We start from the raw sequence: 22,486 nt of genomic DNA, 5'->3' as shown, positions 1-22,486 counted from the left end.
CGTTGTAGACTGTGAGGAGGAGGTGTGTACAATCTAATGGGCTCCAAGGTGAAGGTATGTAGTATTGCCAGCAGCAATGTACCCCTCCCCAGTGAGCTCAATGCGTTCTGTGCTCGTTTGGAGCAAGATGTCAGCGAGACCGTACCATCCACCGTGAAAGCCTTGATTGAACCAGACCCCAGGTCACCATCGCAGACCTCAGGTCAGCCTCCTCAAAAGTGTACCCGTGGAAAGCGAATGGCCCGGATGGGGTACCCGGACGAGCACTCAGGTCCTGCGTGGACCAGCTGGCAGGGGTATTCACAGACCATCTTTAACCTCCCTTTACAACAATCTGAGTTCCCTACCTGCTTCATGAAGACAAAAATTATCCCGGTACGAATGAAAATCCAGGCAGCGTGCCTTAATAACAATCATCCAGTGGTTCAGACATCCATTATTATGAAATGTTTCAAAAGGTTAGTCATGGCTCAAATCAATTCTGGCCTCCCTGATTTCCTGCAAACACTAAGTCCACCTTTTGCTGTAACAGATCCACAGCAGGCGTCATCTCCTTGCCCCTGCATTCATCCCTGGAACACCCAAATAACAGGGACACTAATGTCAGACTCCTGTTTATTGACTAAATCTCATCCTCCAACACCATTACCCTGACAAATGTAATTTCCAAACTCCATGGCCTAGGGCTCAGCTCCTCTCTCTTGAGACTGGATCCTAGACTTCCTCACCCCACACCCGCAATCAGTAAGGATGGGAAACAACACACCCCCCCCGACTTATCCTCAACACCGGTGCTCTGGAAGGCCGTGTCCTGTGTCCTCAGCCCCCTCACTGTAATACACCTACAACTCATCGTTCCAGAGGGGCAGCTCGAGAAGTGATTCCAGTGAGGAGAGCTCGTAGGTAAGAGGGATTTTTAACTCAGTTTTTTCCAGAGTTTTTCGGAGCAGGGACATGGGGAGACAAGACAGAGGCATGGGGTGACAAGGCAGGGACGTGGGGGGATAAGACAAGGATGTGGGGGGATAAGGCAGGGGTGTGGGGGGACAAGGCAGGGACGTGGGGGACAAGGCAGGGGCACGGTGGGGGGGAACAAGGCAAAGAATGGCACTAAGGCATGATGCTTATTTGAAGAGCCAGTGCAAGAGGGGTAGCAGGGTGGCACAGTGGGTTAGCACTGCTGCCTCACAGCACCAGGGACCCAGGTTTGACTCTCAGCTTGAGTCACCATCTGATTTGAGTTTGCATGTTCTCCCCATGTCTGCGTGGGTTTCCTCCAAGTGCTCCGGTTTTCTCCCACGTTCTGAGAGATGTGCTGGTTAGATGCATTGACCAGAACTGTGGCGACTGGGGTAATTTCACAGTAACTTAATATAAGCCTTACTTGTGACTAATGATGAATAAACTTTAAACATGATGGGCTGAATGGCCTCCTCCTGCACTGTAACAATTCTGTGATAATGTCACTCACTTAGTCTGGCTCCATATTGTGTAAATCCCTTTCCAGGTACATTACCGCGTCACACAACCTTTCAGGCAGTGCATTCCCGATCAGAACCACTCACCAAGAAAACAGTTCCCCCCAATTCTCCCTGATCCTTTTACCAATTACCTTAAATCTGTATCCTCTATTAACCGATCCTGCAGCCACTGAAACACTCTTTCTCGATTTACTCTGTCAGAACCCTGGTAATTGGAGCTGCCGGTTTAACTTCCTTTTCATTGAAACAGTGATTTATAATAAAGAGCTCAGTGATGTTCACACCATCATTCTCCAATCAAAGGAAAACTATCAATGAATAAATAAACTGTGGTTTACCGGGATATTCTGAATCATAGGATTGAAACAAAGTGACATTTTTGTTATTGGGGTAGTTTCTGGGGAGCAGAAAGCAAGCCATTTTTTGCAGCATTGTGTAGATTTAAAGTTATTTATTAGTCACAAGTAGGTTGACATTCACATTGCAATGAATTTACTGCGAAAATCCCCTGGATTTGGATTAGAATCAGTAACCTCACCTAAAATGGGTTGACTCCACAATGGATTGCACCTGGGAAGCTGCAGAGGCTTCACTGTCCAAGACATTGTCCCTAAATTAGTCTCCCCTCAATCTGCTTTCCAATGTGGAGAGCCATAAGCATAGACAAAGGTCATGGGTGGAAGAGGGGACTCACAATGTTGAAATGGCGGCGCGGGCTCGTTGGGCCGAAGGGCCTGTTTCCCAGGCTGTGTTGTTCTTTAGGAGTCTTTAGAAGAAGGGTTATTGACAGAATGTGATGATGACAAAGAGTCACCTCGAACATAGAACATTACAGCGCAGTACAGGCCCTTCGGCCCTCGATGTTGCGCCGACCAGTGGAACCAATCTAATGACCCTCTAACCTAAACTATTCCAATGTTATCCATATGCCTATCCACTGACCATTTGAACACCCTTAAAGTTGGCGAGTCCACAACTGCTGCAGGCAGGGCATTCCACGCCCTTACTACCCTCTGAGTAAAGAACCTACCTCTGACACCCGTCCTATAATTACCACCCCTTAATTTAAAGCTATGTCCCCTCGTGTTAGCCATCACCATCTGAGGAAAAAGGCTCTCACTGTCCACCCTATCTAACCCTCTGATCATCTTGTATGCCTCAATTAGGTCACCTCATAACCTTCTTCTCTCTAACGAAAACAACCTCAAGTCCCTCAGCCTTTCCTCATAAGACCTGTACTCGAAACATCAGCTCTTTTCTCTCCTTACGGATACTGGTGAGATTTTCCAGCGTTTTCTCTTTTGGTGAAGATGAATGGATTGGGTTGGGTCTGACTGACTGTAAGACATTAGTCACAGTGGAGTCACTTTGATTTTCACAACAGGCTTCTGATTGCAAGGCAACATGCATTCAGCTCAGGTACAACAACTGTCTCAGCGTCTGGAGTCCATGCGGATCACTCTGGAAGCACAGAAAAATCCCATTAGATCTCTGGATCCCTGCCGACTCTCTGTAAAGCAATCCAGTCACTCCCATTCCCCTACTCTCCCGTTACCCTCTGCAGGTTCATTTACCTCAAATACTGACCCAGTTTTCTTTTGAAAACCTTGCTCAAAATTTTAAATGATATGTCCGTTATTCCTTGTATCATCAATTAATGGGAACAGCTTTTTATACCGTATCTGAACCTGTAATAATGGTGTTCAATCTCTATCAAATCTCCCCGCAGTCCCCTTTGCTCCAAGGAGCTTCTCCAGTTTCACCTTGTAACTAACCATCCTCGATATCCATACAACCGTAAAGAAGTTACAGTGCAGGAGAAAGCCATTGGGAGTACATGAGCAGATTTCTGGGAATGTACTGGGAACATGTAGGGTTATTCCTGGGAAAGTACTGGAAATATATAGGGTTATTCCTGAGAATGTACTAGGAAAATGTAGGGTTATTCCTGGGAATGTACTGGGAATGTATAGGATTATTCCTGGGAATGTACTGGGAATATGTAGGGTTATTCCTGGGAATGTACTGGGAATATATAGGGTTATTCCTGGGAATGTACTGGGAATATATAGGGTTATTCCTGGGAATGTACTGGGAATATATAGGATTATCCCTGGGAATGTACTGGGAATATGTAGGGTTATTCCTGGGAATGTACTGGGAATATATAGGATTATTCCTGGGAATGTACTGGGAATATGTAGGGTTATTCCTGGGAATGCACTGGGAATATATAGGATTATTCCTGGGAATGTACTGGGAATATGTAGGATTATTCCTGGGAATGTACTGGGAATATGTAGGGTTATTCCTGGGAATGAACTGGAACGTGAGGAGAGTCCATAGGAAAGCTACAGCACAGAAGGAGGCCATTTGGCCTATCGTGTCCGTGATAGTCCGAGGACACTCGGATGCCCTTTCTCAGCCCACTTCCTGCACCCGGCCCCTAATCCTGTAGTTTACAGCACTCAAGGTGCAGATCCAGGTCATTTTTTAAAAACTACCAACTCGGGCAATAAATTCCAGGCACCCACCCTCTGTGTATATAGGTTGTTCCTCAGGTCCCCTTTCCATCTATTGCTACTTATCTTGAATCAATATCCCCTGGTTCTAAAATTCTCCACCAAGGGAAACAATTTTATCCTGTCCACTCTATCTCTTCCCCCTCATAATTTTGTCCACCTGTATCAAGTCAATTTGTTCCAAGGAAAATAACCCCAACCTCTCCAATCTCTCCTCGCAGCTACACTTCTCTCCCCCGGCAACCTCCTCTGCACTCTCTCTCCAGAGCAATTACCTCCTTCCTGTAATATGGTGACTAAAACTGCACAAAACTCTCCAGTTGTGGTCTCACCTTTATGTTATATAATTCCAACATTATCCCTTACTTTTATATTCTATACCTCTACCAACGAAGGAGAGCATTCCAAATTCCTTCTTTACACTGTCTACTTGAACTGCTGCCTTTCGGAACCTGTGCACTTGTACGCCAAGATCTCTCACTTCATCGACCCTCCTTAGTATGTTCCCATTTATTGTGTGTTCCCTACAACTGTTCGACCTCCCTAAATGCATTACCTCACACCTCTCTATGTTAAAATCTATCTGCCACTTTACCGCCCACTCCACCAACCCATCAATATGGTTTTGTAGATTATAACTCTCCCCCGTACTATTCATCTTTGTGTCAACTGCACATTTTCCAATCGTGTCTCCCACGTTCACATCCAAGTCATTAATATATAACACAAACAGTAAGGGTCCCAAACCCTGTTGAACATCATTTGAAACAACTTTCCATTTGTAAGGGCACCCATCGACCATAACCCTTTGTTTCCTGTTACTAAGAACATAGATCATAGAGCCCTACAGTGCAGAAAGAGGCCCTTCGGCCCATCGAGTCTGCACCGAACACAATCCCACCCAGGCCCTACCCCCATATCCTTACATATTATACCCACTAATCCCTCTAACCTACGCATCCCAGGACACCAAGGGGTAATTTCTTAGCATGGCCAAATCAACCTAACCCGCACATCTTTGGACTGTGAGAGGAAACCGGAGCACCCGGAGGAAACCCACGCAGACACGAGGAGAATGTGCAAACTCCACACAGACAGTGACCCGAGCATCGAACCCAGGACCCTGGAGCTGTGAAACAGCAGTACTAACCACTGTGCTACCGTGCCGCCCTCTAAGCCAACTGTTGATTCAATTTGCCACATAACCCTGCGTCCCAGGTGCATTTGCTTTTTTTGACCCAATCTGCCATGTGTGACCGTGTCAGATGCCTTGCTAAAATTCACGTAAACCACATCCACTGCACTACCTTCATCAACCCTTCTTGTCACTTCCTCAAAGAATTCAACCACGTTGGTGAGGCAAAACCTTCCTGTAATAAATCCATGCTGACCATCTCTGATTGGTCCATGCCTTTCTATGGGACTGTTAATCCCATCTCTCAGGATTAATTCTATTAATTTGTCCGGCACTAGTGTAAAACTAATTGTTTGGCATTTCCTTCAAACCCTTTTTTAATCCCTGGAGCCGTTCTGGTAAATCTTCCTCTTAAGAATCTTCACATCTTTCCTCAGGTGTGCTGACAGACCTGGATGCTGGACTCTGGTTCTGGCCTGTCTACAGGTTGATATATGTTCAGAATGACTATTTAGGAAGTTTAGGTTTCCATTTGCTTTGCCAGTTACTCTCTTAGTGTGTGCCACCTTTAGATATCAATGCACATGAACTCCAAGATATCTCTCTCCCTACATATTCTGTGTTATTTACACAATATTGCCTCTCCCTATCCTTCCTGCTAAAATGAACCACATCACGCTTCTCCATACAAAATTCCATCCATATGTCGAGTAGATCCCTTTTTGGTTTTTAAAAGGCCCCAATCCTCCTCGTCCCCTCTTACGATTTTAACATCTATCGAAGACTCTTGGATTATCTACTGTGTTGACTGTCAGTCTCAAGACATACTCTTTGCTTCTCTGATTTCCTTTTCTTCACATCGGGTTCTCCGGTTTTTTCCCACAGTCTAAGGATGTGCGGGTTAGGTGGATTGGCCATGCTAAATTGTCCCTTAGTGTCCCAAAATGTGTAGATAAGGAAGATTAGCAGGATAAATATGTGAGGTTATGGGGCTAGGACCTGGGTAAGATGCCCTGTTGGAGAATTGGCGCAGACTCAATGGATCGAATGGCTCCTTCTGCATTATAAAGATTCTATGTTCAATGTGTGAGACCCTCAGCTTTATAAATAGAGGAAGAATACAAAAACAAGCACCTTTTTGTAAACCTTTCCAAATCATGGCTTCAATCTCAGCCACAGTTTTGTGTTCAATTCTGGTAATCAGATCCTCGAGGAAGGTTCATAGATCATAGATCATAGAATCATAGAACCCTACAGTGCAGAAAGAGACCCTCCGGCCCATCGAGTCTGCACCAAACACAATCCCACCCAGGCCCTACCCCTATATCCCTACATATTATACCCACTAATCCCTCTAACCCACACATCCCTGGATACTTAAGGGGCAATTTCTAGCATGGCCAATCAACCTAACCCACACATCTTTGGACTGGTTCACAAGAAACTTGTCAAGTTGACACTTGGAATACAAGACTTCAATCGTGTGAACAGAAGTTGGGACTGTTCTCCTCCGAGCAAAGAATGTTAATGGGAGATTTAATGGATCAGTTCAAAATTGAGATGTATTGATCACGATAACTTGTTTCCACTTGTTAAATAGAGCAAACAGAAATAAGGTCAGGAAGGCAAGAGGGAAATTGGGAATATTTTTAATGCGTATTGATCTCTGAAAGGATAGTGTAATCAGGTTCAAAGGGCAGGATTCTCTTGCCTCCCAGCAGATGTTGTCCGCCTTTGGCTGGCAGCAGGATTTTCTGGTTCCGCCGCTGTTAACAGGGGTTTTCCAGACTATGCACCCCCTGCTGCCGGGAAACCCATGGCAATGATTCATCGGCAGCAGAGACAGAGGATTCCATCAGCAGGGCTGAAGGATCCTGTCAGCGGGGCTGGAAGATCCCATCGGCAGGGCTGGAGGATCCTGTCAGCGGGGCTGGAAGATCCCATCGGCAGGGCTGGAGGATCCTGTCAGCAGGGCCGGAAGATCCCATCGGCAGGGCTGGAGGATCCTGTCAGCGGGGCTGGAAGATCCCATCGGCAGGGCTGGAGGATCCTGTCAGCAGGGCCGGAAGATCCCATCGGCAGGGCTGGAGGATCCTGTCAGCAGGGCCGGAAGATCCCATCGGCAGGGCTGGAGGATCCTGTCAGCGGGGCTGGAAGATCCCATCGGCAGGGCTGGAGGATCCTGTCAGCAGGGCCGGAAGATCCCATTGGTTAGGGCTGGAAGATCCCATCGGCAGGGCTGGAGGATCCTGTCAGCAGGGCCGGAAGATCCCATTGGTTAGGGCTGGAAGATCCCATCAGCAGGGCTGACGTAATTTTCAGGTATTAGAGATGGAAATATCTGCAGGGCAAGTGGAACGAACAAGACAGTGGGACTAATTAGGTAGCTTTTCAAAGAGATATCATGGCCACAATGGGCTGAATAGCCTCCTTCTGAACTGTGTATGATATTGGAATAGTGTAGGTTAGAGGGGCTTCAGGTTGGTTTCACAGTACGGCGCAACATTGAGGGGTGAAGGGCCTGGACTGGCTGTAATGTTCAATGTTCTATGTGTAAATTTCTCAGATACTCTAGTAATAATACACAAAACCTCAATAGCTCCTTGAAGTGATCTGCAGAAGTAAATGTTACTGCCATAGACGGCTCAGTTAGTTGATTTGGTTGAGCAGTACATGGAACAGGCGCTAGAACTGATGTGACTGTTACAGAGGGACATACAGTCTGAGCCAACTGCTGATCATGAGCCTGCTGGGAGTGCTTGTGTGTGGTATCGTTAGGCTCAGGCAGCATCTGATTTCTCTTTAATACCCTGGCTGGGTGACTTGCCAACTCACTGTCGCTGCTCACAAATGAACCGTAGTGTCATGAGAAGGTGTTCAGGAATAATTAGTGCTCAAGGGATCATCACCCAGCAAGGAACCAACACCTTCAAAAAGGGAAGAGAAGGAAGGAAAAACTGCGGAGGGATCGGTGACAATAAAGACAAGGGGGGAAAAGCGCAAATACTTTTCGATTTTCAGTGTTTGTAAAATGGATCCAGTGTCAGCCTAGAATAAAACATTATAGACTTTGTAAAAAAAAAGATTAGTTTCCATGTTATGTTTGTTTGTGACAGTGAGACCCCTCCTATTGGACAGTGAACTGTAATGAAATAAAGCTCTCACCATTAACCCAGCTCGGTCACATCAGAGGTAATGGAGTGGAAATGGGTTTTGTTAGAATTGATATGTGGGGCTGTTCTCAGGACACATCTGAGGGAACCTCACTTCCTAATCGATCTGTGGCCTGGATTTGAACTGAAGGTGGAAAAGCTCTTTTTTTTATATGAAATGATGATGAAACCAGTTATTGACTCAATCTGCATCGTGTAAAACTCCAACGATAAAGTGTTCAGTGAAACAGGTTTCAAGGCTATGATTATTCTATGTACCATTATCACCAAAGTTCATTGTTGGATGAATTTCTTGGTCATTGAATCTGCATTAACGCTGAAATGTAGTTACTGTGAAATTCCCCTAGTCACCGCATTCTAGCGCCTGTTCGCGTCAATGCGCCTAACCAGCACATCTTTCAAACTGTGGGAGGAAATTGGAGTACCCGGAGGAAACCCACACAGACATGAGGAGAATGTGCAAACTCCACACAGACAGTGACCCGAGCCAGGAATCGAACCTGAGTCCCTGGCGCTGTGACGCAGTAGTGCTAACCAGTGTGCCACTGTGCAGTATATCTTTCGGACAATATTTATAACCAAATGTCAACAATGACCATTATCACTTTACTGGGATCATTCCTCGATTGGTGGATTTCAAAAGGGGGAAACAAAAATGAATCGCTGAGGGTTAAGTGATCGTGCTGGTGGGGGGAAGGGGGGAAAAGGGGGCCCAAAAAGTGGAGAAGCGCCAGGGTCCATGATAAGCAACTGACCCTGTTCCCAACCCTTCAGGTTTGGAAGAATAACCAATATCGGAACTAATCCAGAAATCACTTCTCTGAAATAAACGCTTTGACATTTCCTTCTGAAGGCTCTCATGTTGTATTATCCTTTGCTGACGCTCTGTGGAGTGAGTAATCCCAATTAATTCCAATTTTGCATCGTAACTATTTGGCACACTCGGGAAAGCAGCAGAGACAAGAACTGGTTAGACAGTCCAATGAGAGTGTTTGGATACAGAGGATGGTTTATATAGTCGGAGATGGCTGTAATATTCCTGCAGTATTTATATTTCCTGTTGAAGTGAAATGAAATAGCTTTTTCAGGATGTGAGATCCTACATCACATTATCGTCACTAATCAAATGCAGGCTGAAAAATAACATCAAACAGAGGAACAAACTGCTCAATCCTCTTCAGCAGTGATCGAACACTGCTGTCACTTACTCCTTTGTGGCTAAATATTAAATATCTGAGTAAATAATATTTTTGACTATTGTGCTGTTTTTGCTCCTTTTAAGCATGTATGAAATAGGAGTGGAATGCTCAGTCACCCCCTTGATCTTAGTTCTCCAAACAAGGTAACTCCACATTCCTGAACTAACCTCACCTTTCTTAATTCTCTTCATAACCCAAAATTCTATCCACCTCCATCATGAATGTACTCCGCAACTCAGCGTCCACAGCTCTCTGGGCTTGAGAATTCCAAAGACACTCAATGTGGAGAAACTTCTCCTCATCTCAGTCTGGAATAATAGAAATCATAGAACCCTCCAGTGCAGAAAGAGGCCCTTCGGCCCATTGAGTCTGCACCGCCCACAATCCCACCCAGGTCTTACACCCATATCCCTACATATTATACCCACTAATCCCTCTAATCCATGTATCTCAGGACACTAAGGGGCAATTGTAGCACGGCCAATCAACCTAACCGGCACATCTTTGGACTGTGGGAGGAAACCGGAGCACCCGGAGGAAACCCATGCAGACATGAGGAGAATGTGCAAACTCCACACAGACAGAATGGATGATCCTTTACTCTGATCCCACAGCCAGGGAAACATTCTCCCAAATCAACCCTGTCAAACCCCTTAAGATAAGTATATTTTTCAAAATGATAACATCTCATTTGCAGTGGATTTTATGCCTATGACAATCAATCTCTCTTCATAATACAATCCCCTGAATATCCATGAGCAATCTAGTGAACCTTTGTAATACTCCCTCCAAGACAAGTATGTTTTTACTTTGGTAAGGAGACCATAACAACAGACAGCAATCCAAACATTAGCCCCATTGCAGTAAAAACCTTTTGCTCTGATACTCTAACCCTTGTTAATAATGGCAAACATATCACTTGCTTTCCTAACTACTTGAGATATCTGCATGTTAACTTTCCATGCACAAAGCTACCAGGCCCCTTGAAATTCCAGTTTTCTTAGTTTCTCACCACCTAACTTCACCTTTGTCCATCCTGGATTCTATTTGCCTACACAACCAACTATTTTGCAATCTCTTTCATCCTCCACACAGCTTAATGTCACACCTAACTGTACACTCAGCCATTCATCAGAGACATAGATTCATAGGTACAAGCACTGATTCTTACAAGCTATATTGATAACCTGAAAATGGCCCAATAACTTCCTGTCTATTAACCAAACCTCCGTGATTATTACCTTCTTCAGCCCAATTTCGTCAAATAAGCTCTGGTGTGAAATCTTATTGACGCTGTTAGTTACAAAGTTAAAAACTCTCGTCAGAAGGTTATGGGTTCAAGTCCCAGTCCAGGAATTGGGCAGAAAAATCAAAGCTGATGTTCCAGTGTGAGCAGGGAGTGCTGTACTGTCAGATGTGATACCAAACCATTGCCCTGTCTAAATTTCTCAGGCAATGAAAAAGGTTGCACTTTGAGAAAGAGCAGGAGACTTATAACCCGTGTCATGAGGAATATTTATCTCTCCACCAATATTACTACAATAGGTTATCTGGCCATTGTCACATAACTGTTTGTAAGAATTTTCTGCAGGGAAATGAGTTGCTGCATTTTCCACATTACATTTCAAAAGATAATTGGAAATGCGAGTTTTCTTTCATCCAAAGGACTCAGTTCATCCCTTTACATCCTCACTCAATGAATTTTGGGCTCAGCGCAATGCTGAACTTGTCTTCCATTGTCTCCATCCTCAATTTGGGCAGGAATCTTCCCCCTATCCAATGGATCATTTCACCCATCTTCAGTCCTTTCCCTCTACCTTGACCCCTCTACCCTCTGGCTTCTGACCCGCTCTTGATATTTTCATTGTGTAACTGATATCAGCCATCTTAATTTCTCTGCTCCTCTCACCCAATTCCTCAGAATTTGCTGCATACCGTTCTCTTTGGTCGAACCTTGACCTCGTGGTCAAACCCGCCATTGAGGGTGCTGCTGTTGTTATGTGGTGTACTGACTTCATTCAACTCACAGAGGCTGAGTATCAGCACTCAGACACTTCCTCCTACCTCTCCCTGCACATCAAGCCACTGTTTCAGGACTGTCACTGATCTCATCCCCTCTGGCGATCTTCCCTCCGCAGCTTCCAATCTGTATCCCTAACCTGGGCAGCCCTACATCCATCCTAAAATCCACAAACAGGGCAGGAAGGTACTCATTGTATACGCTCTGTTTGGATCACTGCACGGTTCTCTGTAGCTACATCAGCCTCTGCTCGCGTGCACTGTCACTATCGATGCCCCTTTCTGACACATTCCTTACAGAATTGCTGGGAAGCTGGGCATTGCCTTGGTTCAAGCAGGAGATCACACCTCCCAGATACCTTGCTAACTTTGGGTGTTCTAGTCAGTGCATCAACAATTGGGATCGTACTCAGGATCTTAAGCTTTATCAAACTATGAGGATCACTTCATACTTATTTCATCCTTCAAGATCTTTTCATTGTTATGCCGTTTTTGAGCTTTTCTAGCAGATCTTTCAGGAATTCTTCTATGGGCTTGTGGTTCCGACTATCCATTCTGAGTTTGCATCTGCTGCCAAAGTGGTCCATGAATTCTGTAGAACATAGAACATTACAGCGCAGTACAGGCCCTTTGGCCCTCGATGTTGCGCCGACCAGTGGAACCAATCTAATGACCCTCTAACCTAAACTATTCCAATGTTATCCATATGCCTATCCACTGACCATTTGAACGCCCTTAAAGTTGGTGAGTCCACAACTGCTGCAGGCAGGGCATTCCACGCCCTTACTACCCTCTGAGTAAAGAACCTACCTCTGACATCCGTCCTATAATTACCACCCCTTAATTTAAAGCTATGTCCCCTCGTGTTAGCCATCACCATCCGAGGAAAGAGGCTCTCACTGTCCACCCTATCCAATCCTTTGATCATCTTGTATGCCTCAATTAGGTCACCTCGTAACCTTCTTCTCTCTAATGAAAATAACCTCAAGTCCCTCAGCCTTTCCTCATAAGACCTTCCCACCATACCAGGCAACATCAATTGTTAATAACCAATAACCAATAATAACCAATCCTATAACACTCTACACTCTGTAGGCTGTTGTCAAAACAAATATACATGGACAGAAAGCTTGAACAAAAACCAGCGAAACCTGAAGAATGCAGATGAACAGAGGGATCTGGGAATACAGGTACAGAATTCCCTAAAAGTGACGTCACAGGGGGATAGGGTCATAAAGAGTGCTTTTGGTACATTGGCCTTTATAAATCAGAGTATCGAGTATAAAAGTTGGAATGTTATGGTGAGGTTGTATAAGACATTGGTGAGGCTGAATTTAGAGTATTGTGTACAGTTTTGGTCACCTAGTTACAGGAAGGATGTAAATAAGGTTGAAAGAGTGCAGAGAAGGTTCACAAGGATGTTGCCGGGACTTGAGAAGCTGAGTTACAGAGAGAGATTGAATAGGTTAGGACTTTATTCCCTGGAGAATGAGGGGAGATTTGATAGAGGTGTATAAGATTTTGATGGGTATCGATAGAGTGAATGCAAGCAGACTTTTTCCACTGAGGCTAGGGGAGAAAAAAACCAGAGGGCATGGGTTAAGGGTGAAAGGAGAAAAGTTTAAAGGGAATATTAGGGGGGTCTCTATCACACAGAGAGTGGTGGGAGTGTGGAATGAGCTGCCGGATAAAGTGGTAAATGCGAGGTCACTTTTAACATTTAAGAAAAACTTGGACAGGTTCATGGATGAGAGGGGTGTGGAGGGATAAGGTCCAAGTGCAGGTCAGTGGGACTAGGCAGAAAAATGGTTCGACACAGACAAGAAGGGCCAAAAGGCTTGTTTCTGAGCTGTAATTTTCTATGGTTTCTGTTTGTGGAATGTGGGCATCGCTTGCTGGCCGGTATTTATCATCCACACCTAGTGCCTTTGATTGAAACAATTGAGTGGCTTGCAAGACCATTTCAGAGGACAGTTGAGAGTTAGTCACATTGCTGTGGCTCTGGAGTCACATCTAGACCAGACCAGGTAAGGAAGGCAGATTTCCTTCCCTAAAGTACATTAGTGACCAGATGGGTATTTTTCTGACAATCGTTAATGGTTTCATGGTCATCAGTAGATTCTTCATTCCAAATATATTTTATTGAATTCAAATTTCACCATGTATCGTGGCAGGATTTGAACCCGGGTCCCCAGAACGTTAGCCGAGTTTCTGGATTAATAGTCTAGAGATAGGCCATCTCCTCTCCTGTGTCTGTGCATGAACTACTCAATGCAAAAAATGAAACTAAAACAGGATTGCATGAAACACTAATGATGACGTGCTGCAAACCTGTACAGGCATGTTACAACAAACAGTGCTGCATTCTCTCAGTACTATCCCATTCATCTGACAATGCTGCACTCTCACATTCAGTAGTGACCCACTGACAGCACAGCACTCCCTCAGTACTGACCCTCCAACAGTGCAGCAGTCCCTCAGTCCTGACCATCCAACAGTTCAGCACTCCCTCAATACTGACTCTCCAACACTGCTGCAATCCCTCAGTACTAAATTGTTTGGGAAACTCAGCCCAGGTTGTGAGATCTAGTAGAGAGGAGCAAGCAGACTGCTGAAGGAAATGGGATTAGCATTGGGACAGAGCCCATGGTGCCTGGGGAATTACTAAAACTGACCTCTGATCTGTACTCTGAATATTATAATGAAACTGACAGCTGTGAATGAGGAATTGTAATGTGGACAAGGCTCCTGCAAAGACAGTTATTCTGAAATTTTCTTTTCCAAGTTGAAACGAATTGAAATACGCTCATAAGCATTGGGTGGCTCAATGGTTAGCACTGCTGCCTCACAGTGCCAAGGACCCAGGTTCAATACTTGGCTTGGGTCATTGTCTGCGTGGAGTTTGCACATTCTCCCCATATATGTGTGGCTTTTGTCCAGGCACTCTAATTTCCTCCCAAAGTCCAAAGATGTGCAGGTTAGGTGGATTGGCCATGCTAAATTGCCCCTTTAGTGTCAGAGGGACTAGCTTAGGTAAATGCATGGGGTTATGGGGATAGGGCCTGGGTGGAATTGTGGTCGGTGCAGACTCAATGGGCCAAATGGCCTCCTTCTACACTGCAGGGATTCTCTGATTACATATTATTGAATTTTAGCAGCACTATCTTGTTAGTTATCAGAAATGTACAGGATGAAAATAGTGAATCAGTTCAATGAATGTTGTGAAATATTTTTGAATGTGCTGTAATCAGGGCTACAAATCTGCTACTGCCTTTTCCACAAAAAAACTTAGAAAAACAATGTTGGCCTAAAATACTGCCCTCTGTTAAATCCCTGTACATATTCTAAAGGCTGCTCTGAAGTGGCTGTGACATTATTAGAGCTGATTGCGTGGCACAGATACCCCACACCCCTTCAAACTGTCACCACTCTGGCCAGTGTGACACTTTGATTGGGCCCTGATCATCTCCCAGCAACAGAGGAATGACAAGTTAGAGGCCCGGAGATGAAGAACATCGTTCACCTTGACCTCTTCCCAAATAGATTCTGTGGTCTGTCACTGGTTTAATGTACTGATTGCTACCCAGCTGATTTGGACTGGAAATACTCCTTAGACAAGAACAAAAGTGAAACGATAATATTAACAGAAAGATAACATCAGACCTGAAGATGATGTACCCTTTTTCTCGAGTGGAGCTTGACAAGGTGACAAAGAGAAGAAAGAAAAATATATTGGTTTTCAATTAATTTGCACATGACATTTTGCATATCTGCAGACCAGGAGAGATCAAACTAATGGCATAAATTTAAATCAATCATTCAGATTGAATATCGCCTCAAGGCTCCTAATCTTTCCATCTTTAGTCAGTGTTGAGTTAGGTTACAGATATCTCCGAGAGTCAATCCCAGAGATAGGGAGTGGACAGGCAGGGGTTTGAAAACGCAGATGAGAATTTTAAAGTTGAGGCATTGCCTAAGTAGGTGTCAATGTGAGCACAGGGGTAATGGGGAAACAGAGTTTGCTGTGAGTTAGGATATCACCAACTCAATATTATTCAAACTGGGGAGATGGGAGACCTTCAGGGGCACAATCAGGCTAGATGAATGTTCCAGTGACGGATGGGGCAATGGCATGGGTGAGCAATACTACATGGTGTGTTGTAATATTCCCTTAAGGGATAGCAGGAAGTCATCCCCAGAAGGGAAATGTAGCATGTGATCAAGTCTTAGTTTCATTTTGGTTTGTGAGTAGAATGCAACATGAGCAGCGCTGTTACTGATGTCTTCAAGAATTCACGTATAAATATTTCTATTTGCCTAGTCTTAATAAATGAACCCACAGAGTGCTTACACAATCAGAGAGTGGCATTCTGGCGCAGTGGTTAGCACTGCTGCCTCACAACTCCAGGGAGCTTGGTTTGATTCCTGTCTTGGGTCATTGTCTATGTGGAGTTTGCACATTCTTCCTGTGTGTGCGTGGGTTTCCTCCGGATTCCTCCCAAAGATGTGTGGGTTAGGTACATTGGCCATGCTAAATTGACCCTTAGCGTTATGGGATGTGTAGGTTCGAGGGATGAGCAGGATAAAAGTGTGGGATTGTGGGGATGGGGCCTGGGTGAGACTGTTGTTGGTGCAGACTCAATGGGCCAGATACCTCCTTCTGCCTTGTAGGGTTTCTGTGTTTCTATACCTTCTGAATGATTGTTTTTTTATTTAACTATAACAGCACAACATGATGTTCAGGGTTAGTCACACAGCGTGGCAGGTTTATTCAGCACAGGAATGGTGCTCAGGCTCATGCTGCATGACACCAGGCAATCCTTGACATTTTGGTCAAACTGCAACAGATTCACAGCAGCGCAGTGAGAATGTCACACGCTGACTGCACTGCAAAGCTTTAGGATAGGGCACTGGGATTGGGTTGGCAGGTCGACAGGGCTCATGTGTTGAATGCATCAAGAGGACTGACACCTGATTGACTCAGCCAGGGAAGGCGAGTGACCAGGGTGTGGGTTGGGCTAATACTGAGTGAGTAAAATAAACACACACATAATTGTCAGTCAGACCAGTGAAGGATGCGATAGTATTAGGCAGAGCTTCGGAAAAACAGGCACAAGTGAACAGTAACAATCATCCCAGAGAAAGAGGAAGACCGGACAGCACGGTGGCACAGTGGTCAGCACTGCTGCCTCACAGCGCCAGGGAGGCGGGTTCGATTCCTGGCTTGGGTCACTGTCTGTGTGAAATCTACATGTTCTCCCCATGTCTGCGTGGGTTTCCTCCAGATGTTCTAACGCCTTCCCCCCCCCCCCCCCCCACCACAGTGCGAAAGACATGCTGGTTAAGAGCATTGGCCATGCTAAAAAAATTCACCCTCAGTGTACCTGAACAGGTGCCGGAGTGTGGCCACCAGGGAATTTTCATAGTAACTTCACTGCAGTGTTAATGTAATCTCTACTTGTGACTCTAATAAATAAACTTGAAACAAAGAGATACTGTCAAAATGTACACAACATTCTCCAGTTTGATTTGGGATGCGCTGACATATGATCTGAATTCAAAATTGTTTAAACACCACACAGCGGTTTTGTTTCTTTACTCAGGTGTATCTAACCAGACAAACAAGCCATAAGAATTCACCGAGCAATTGGGAATAAAGATTTACATGTGCTGAATGTGTCAAAATTAACAACAGAAGAGAGCTAAACAATCCCAAAAGACATCACATTGGAAGAATAATTCAGAATTACACGTCAGTACTGGAAACACGGAAACATAGGAACTGGCAGCATGAGTCAGTATTCAGACCCTCCAGCACACTCCTCCACTCAATATGATCGTTTCAGCAGCGTGGTCCCTTTAAATTTAAATTTGGGGGGGTCTCTGCGGCGCAAAGTAACAAAAGCTTTATTACCAGATTTATTTATTACATTTGTCCAGAGTTAAATCAGGACAGGTGTGAGGTAATGCATTTTGGAAGGTCTAATACAAATAGGAAATATACAGTAAATGGCAGAACCCTGAGGAGTATTGATAGGCAGAGGGATCTGGGTGTACAGGTACACAGGTTGCTCGAAGGGGCAATGCAGGTGGAGAAGGTAGTCGAGAAGGCTTACGGCATGCTTGCCTTCATTGGCCGGGGCATTGAGTTTAAAAATTGGCAAGTCATGTTGCAGCTTTATAGAATCTTAGTTAGGCCGCACTTGGAATATAGTGTTCAATTCTGGTCACCACACTACCAGAAGGATGTGGAGGCTTTGGAGAGGGTACAGAAAAGATTTACCAGGATGTTGCCTGGTATGGAGGGCATTAGCTATGAGGAGAGGTTGGAGAAACTTAGTTTGTTCTCACTGGAACAGTAAGGTTGAAGGGAGACCTGATAGAAGTCTACAAGATTATGAGAGGCGTGGACGGAGTGGATAGTCAGAAGCTTTTTCCCAGGGTGGAAGAGTCAATTACTAGGGGGCACAGGTTTAAGGTTCAAAGGGGCAAGTTTTAAAGGAGATGTACGAGGCAAATTTTTTTACACAGAGGGGGGTGGGTGCCTGGAACTCAGTGCCGGAGGAGGTAGTGGAAGCAAATACAATAGTAACTTTTAAGGGGCGTCTTGACAAACACATGAATAGGATGGGAATAGAGGGATACGGTCCCTGAAAGGGCAGGAGGTTTTAGTTTAGTCGGGCTGCATGGTCAGTGCAGGCTTGGAAGGCTGAAGGGCCTGTTCCTGTGCTGTAATTTTCTTTGTTCTTTGTTCTTTAATGAATAAATAAGTACTTTTATGAATAGAGTGAGAAAGACTGTACAACACTCCTCCCTGGCTCCAACTGCACTCCCTACACTCCCCTCCCATTGACCGGCTCTGCTTCCCATCTCGACGCTCCATAGTATCCGGCTCGATCATGTTGCCCTCAGGGAACGCTCCTTTAAAGGGACCACGCTGCCAAAATGACCATACAGAGTGGAAGAGCAGACTGGAGGGCCTGGCATCCACTCCAGCTCCCCCTATGTTTCCACATCCCCACATTCGCCCCGTACACTTTGGCACCTGTCATGTATAAAAATCTATTTTCTTCTGAAATATGTTCAGTGACTTGGTCTCCACAGCCTTCCATGGTAGCAAATTCCACAGGTTCACCACCCTCTGAGTGAAGAGGTTTTTCCTCATCTTAGTCCCAAATGGTCAAATCCATATCCTGGGACTGTGACCCCTTGTTCTCGTTCCCCCAGCCTGAGGAAACACTATCCCTAAATCCATCCTCTCCAATCCTTTCAGAAATATGATGTATGTCATTCTTGAGTTCATTATGAATTCAAATTTCGCCATCCGCTGTGGTGAGATTCAAACCTGGGTCCCGTGGTTGCTAATCCCATGAGTGAGTACCAGTCCCAGAATTAGTAATCCGATTACTCAGCCAACATCTCCCAATCAGCCAAGTCCTTTCGTACATCAACATTTCCCAATCTATCAACAATCACGTAACTCTCTGCCATTCTGTTTTGCAGTCCATGTTATACTGCATCTGTCATGCAGTTGCTCGTACAACCCAACTTGCCTAAATCACTGTGAAGCCTCTTTACATCCTCCTCACAACTCATGTTCCCACCTAGTTTTGCGTCACTATCAAACTTGGGAATATTACATTTGGTTCCCTCATCCCCATCACTGATGTATATTGTGACTGGATGGGGCCCAACCACTGATCCCTGTGGGGCCTCACCAGTCACTGCCTGACTCTCCAACACATACCTAGTTATTCCTACTTCTTGTTTCCTATGTGTTAGCCAATTCTCAATCCATGCCAATACGTGTTAATATATGTGACAATAATAGATCAAATCAAATCAAAATATTGCCTGGATAGAATCCTGACAGTCCATTTGATCCATCCAGTGGGATTTTACAACCTCACTTGGGCAAGATTGGAAATTTCCACCCGAGGTCAATGAAGATTTCCATTGTTGGACTCTTGTCCGCATCGATTCCGTGGTGCGTAAGGTGGTAGAGTTCCAGCCATCAAGTCTGTACCAACTCTCTGAAAAAGCATCTCTGATTTTCTCAAAGTTTTCTCAAAGTCCAAACACCACATGCCCCTTGTCCATTCAGCTCCACTGTGGTTGTCTTCAAGCTTTCCATCCCTTCTGTCTTGTTTACACCATCCTTTATTAAGAGATTGATGCCTTTATATGATAATTAAAACATAACAGTGGAGCTAGATGATCCTGATGATGAAAATACAGATTGTGGTTCAGCTCAGGATCAGGTCATGGCTGCTCAGGGTTATGAATAAACTGATACAGCCTCAGGCATTGTCAGGGAGGGACCCAAAGCAGTAGGGAGACCAAAGAGAAGATTGAGGATAGCATAGAAGTTAAAAAGAACACATTAAATCGTAAAGGCAGTGTCAGTAATCCTAGTACTAGACAAATCAGACAGAAGCAAGGCAGAGATCAAGGGAAGTCCAGATTAAACTGTATTTATTTCAATGACGGGCAAGGAAGCTGAACTCAGGGCATGGATGGGTAGGTGGGACTGGGATATTATAGCAATTACTGAAACATGGCTAAGGGAGGGACAAGACTGGCAGCTCAATGTTCCAGGGTACAGATGCTATAGGAAAGATAGAACAGGAGGTAAGAGAGAAGGGGAAGTTGCATTTTTGATTAGGGAAAACATCACGACATCTCTGAGAGGAGATATATCGAGGGTTCACCCACTGAGTCTATGCACGTAGAACTGAGAAGTAAGAAGGGAGAAATCACTTTGATAGGGTTGTACTATAGGCCAGTCAGCGGGAAACTGAAGAGCAAATATGTAAGGGGATTACAGAAAGCTCCCAGGAAAATAGGGTGGTAATAATTGCAGATTTTAATTTTCCCAACATTGACTGGGACAGCCATAGTATTAGAGGGTTGGATGGAGAGGAATTTGTTGTGTATTCAGGAGGAATTTCTCATTCCGTATGTGGGTGGCCCGACTAGAGAGGGGGCAAAATTTGACCTCCTCTTGGGAAATAAGGAAGGGCAAATGACAGAAGTGTTAGTGAGGGATCACTTTAGGACCAGTGACAATAATTCCATTAGTTTGAAGATAGCTATGGAGAATGATAGGTCTGTCCCAAAGGTTAAAATTCTAAATTGGGGAATGGCCAATTTTGATGGTATCAGGCAGGAACTTTCAAAAGTTAATTGGGGGAGTCTGTTGAAAGGCAAAGGGACATCTGATAAGTGGGAAGCTTTCAAAAGTGTGTTAACCAGGGTTCAGGGTAAACACATTCCTCTTAGAGTGAAGGGCAAGGCTGGCAGAAGTAAGGAACCCTGGATGACTCGGGATATTGAGGCCCTGGTCAAGAAGAAGGAGGAGGCACATGACATGCATCAGCAATTGGGATCAACTGGATTCCTTGAAGAGTATAGAAGGTGTAGGAGTGGAGTTAAGAGAGAAATCAGGAGGGCAACAAAGAGACACGAGATTACTTTGGCAGATAAGGCAAAGGAGAAATCAAAGAACTTCTACAAATACATAAGGGGTAAAAGAGTAACCAGGGAGAGAAAGGAGCCTCTTAAGGGTCAACAAGATTATTTATGTGTGGATCCACAAGAGATGGGTGAGATCCTAAATGAATATTTCTCATCAGTATTTACTGTTGAGAAAAGCATAGATGTTAGAAAACTTGGGGAAATAAGTAGTGATGTCTTGAGGAGTGCACATATTACAGAGAAGGAGGCGCTGGAAGCCTAACACACATCAAGGTACATAAATCCCTGCGACCTGATGAAGTGTATCCTAGGATGTTGTGGGAAGCTAGGGAGGACATTGCAGGTCCTCTAGCTGAGATATTTGAATCATCGATAGTCACAGGTGAGGTACCTGAAGACTGGAGGGTGGCAAATGTTGTCCGTTTAGTTTAAAAGGTCTGCAAGGAAAAGCAGTGAATTTAAGGCTGGTGAACCTCACACCTGTAGTGGGTAAGCTATTAGAAAGTAGTTTGAGAGACTGGATCTACAGGCATTTAGAGATGCAAGGACTGATTAGGGACAGTCAGCATGGCTTTGTAAGTGGGAAATCATGTCTTACAAATTTGATTGAGTTTTTTGAAGGGGTAACCAAGAAGGTAGATGAGGGCAGTGCAGTTGATGTTGTCTACATGGACATTAGCAGGCCTTTAGCGGTACCTCAAGGTACCACACGTTAGGTTGTTGCATAAGGTTAAATCTCATGGGATTCAAGGTGAGGTATCTAAATAGATACAAAATTGGCTTGATGACAGAAGCCAGAGGGTGGTTGTAGAGTGTTGTTTTTCTAACTGGAGGCCTGTGACCAGCGGTGTGCCTCAGGGATCAGTGCTGGGTTCACTGTTATTTGTCATTTATATTAATGATTTGGTTGAGAATATAGGGGGTATGGTTAGTAAGTTTGCAGATAACACCAAGATTGGTGGTATAGTGGACAGTGAAGAAGGTTATCTAGGATTGCAACGGGATCTTGATCAATTGGGCCAGTGGGCTGACGAATGGCAGATGGAGTTTAATTTAGATAAATGCAAGGTGTTGCACTTTAGTAAATTGAACCAGGGCAGGACTTAGTTAATGGCAGGGCACTGGGGAGACTTACAGAACAAAGAGATCTAGGGGACAGGTTCATAGCTCCTTGAAACACAAATCATAGATGAACAGAGTGGTAAAGAAGGCATAAAGCATGCTTGGTTTCATTGGTCAGAACATTGATCTGCAGTTGGGACATTTTGTTGAAGTACAAGACAATGAGGAAGGCCATACTTGGAACATTGTGTACAGTTCCGGTCACTCTATTATAGAAACTAGAAAGAGTGCAGAAAAGATTTACTAGGATGCTATCAGGGCTTGATGGTTTGAGTTATAAGGAGAGGCTGGATAGATTGGGACTTTTTTTTAGAGCGCTAGAGGCTGAGAGGTGATCTTATAGAGGTCTATAAAATAA

The sequence above is a fragment of the Carcharhinus amblyrhynchos genome, unplaced genomic scaffold (assembly GCF_965287045.1).
Source record: "Carcharhinus amblyrhynchos unplaced genomic scaffold, sCarAmb.v2.hapA scaffold_41, whole genome shotgun sequence".
NCBI classification, from domain to species: domain Eukaryota; kingdom Metazoa; phylum Chordata; class Chondrichthyes; order Carcharhiniformes; family Carcharhinidae; genus Carcharhinus; species Carcharhinus amblyrhynchos.
Note: the sequence above shows the minus strand (reverse complement) of the source record.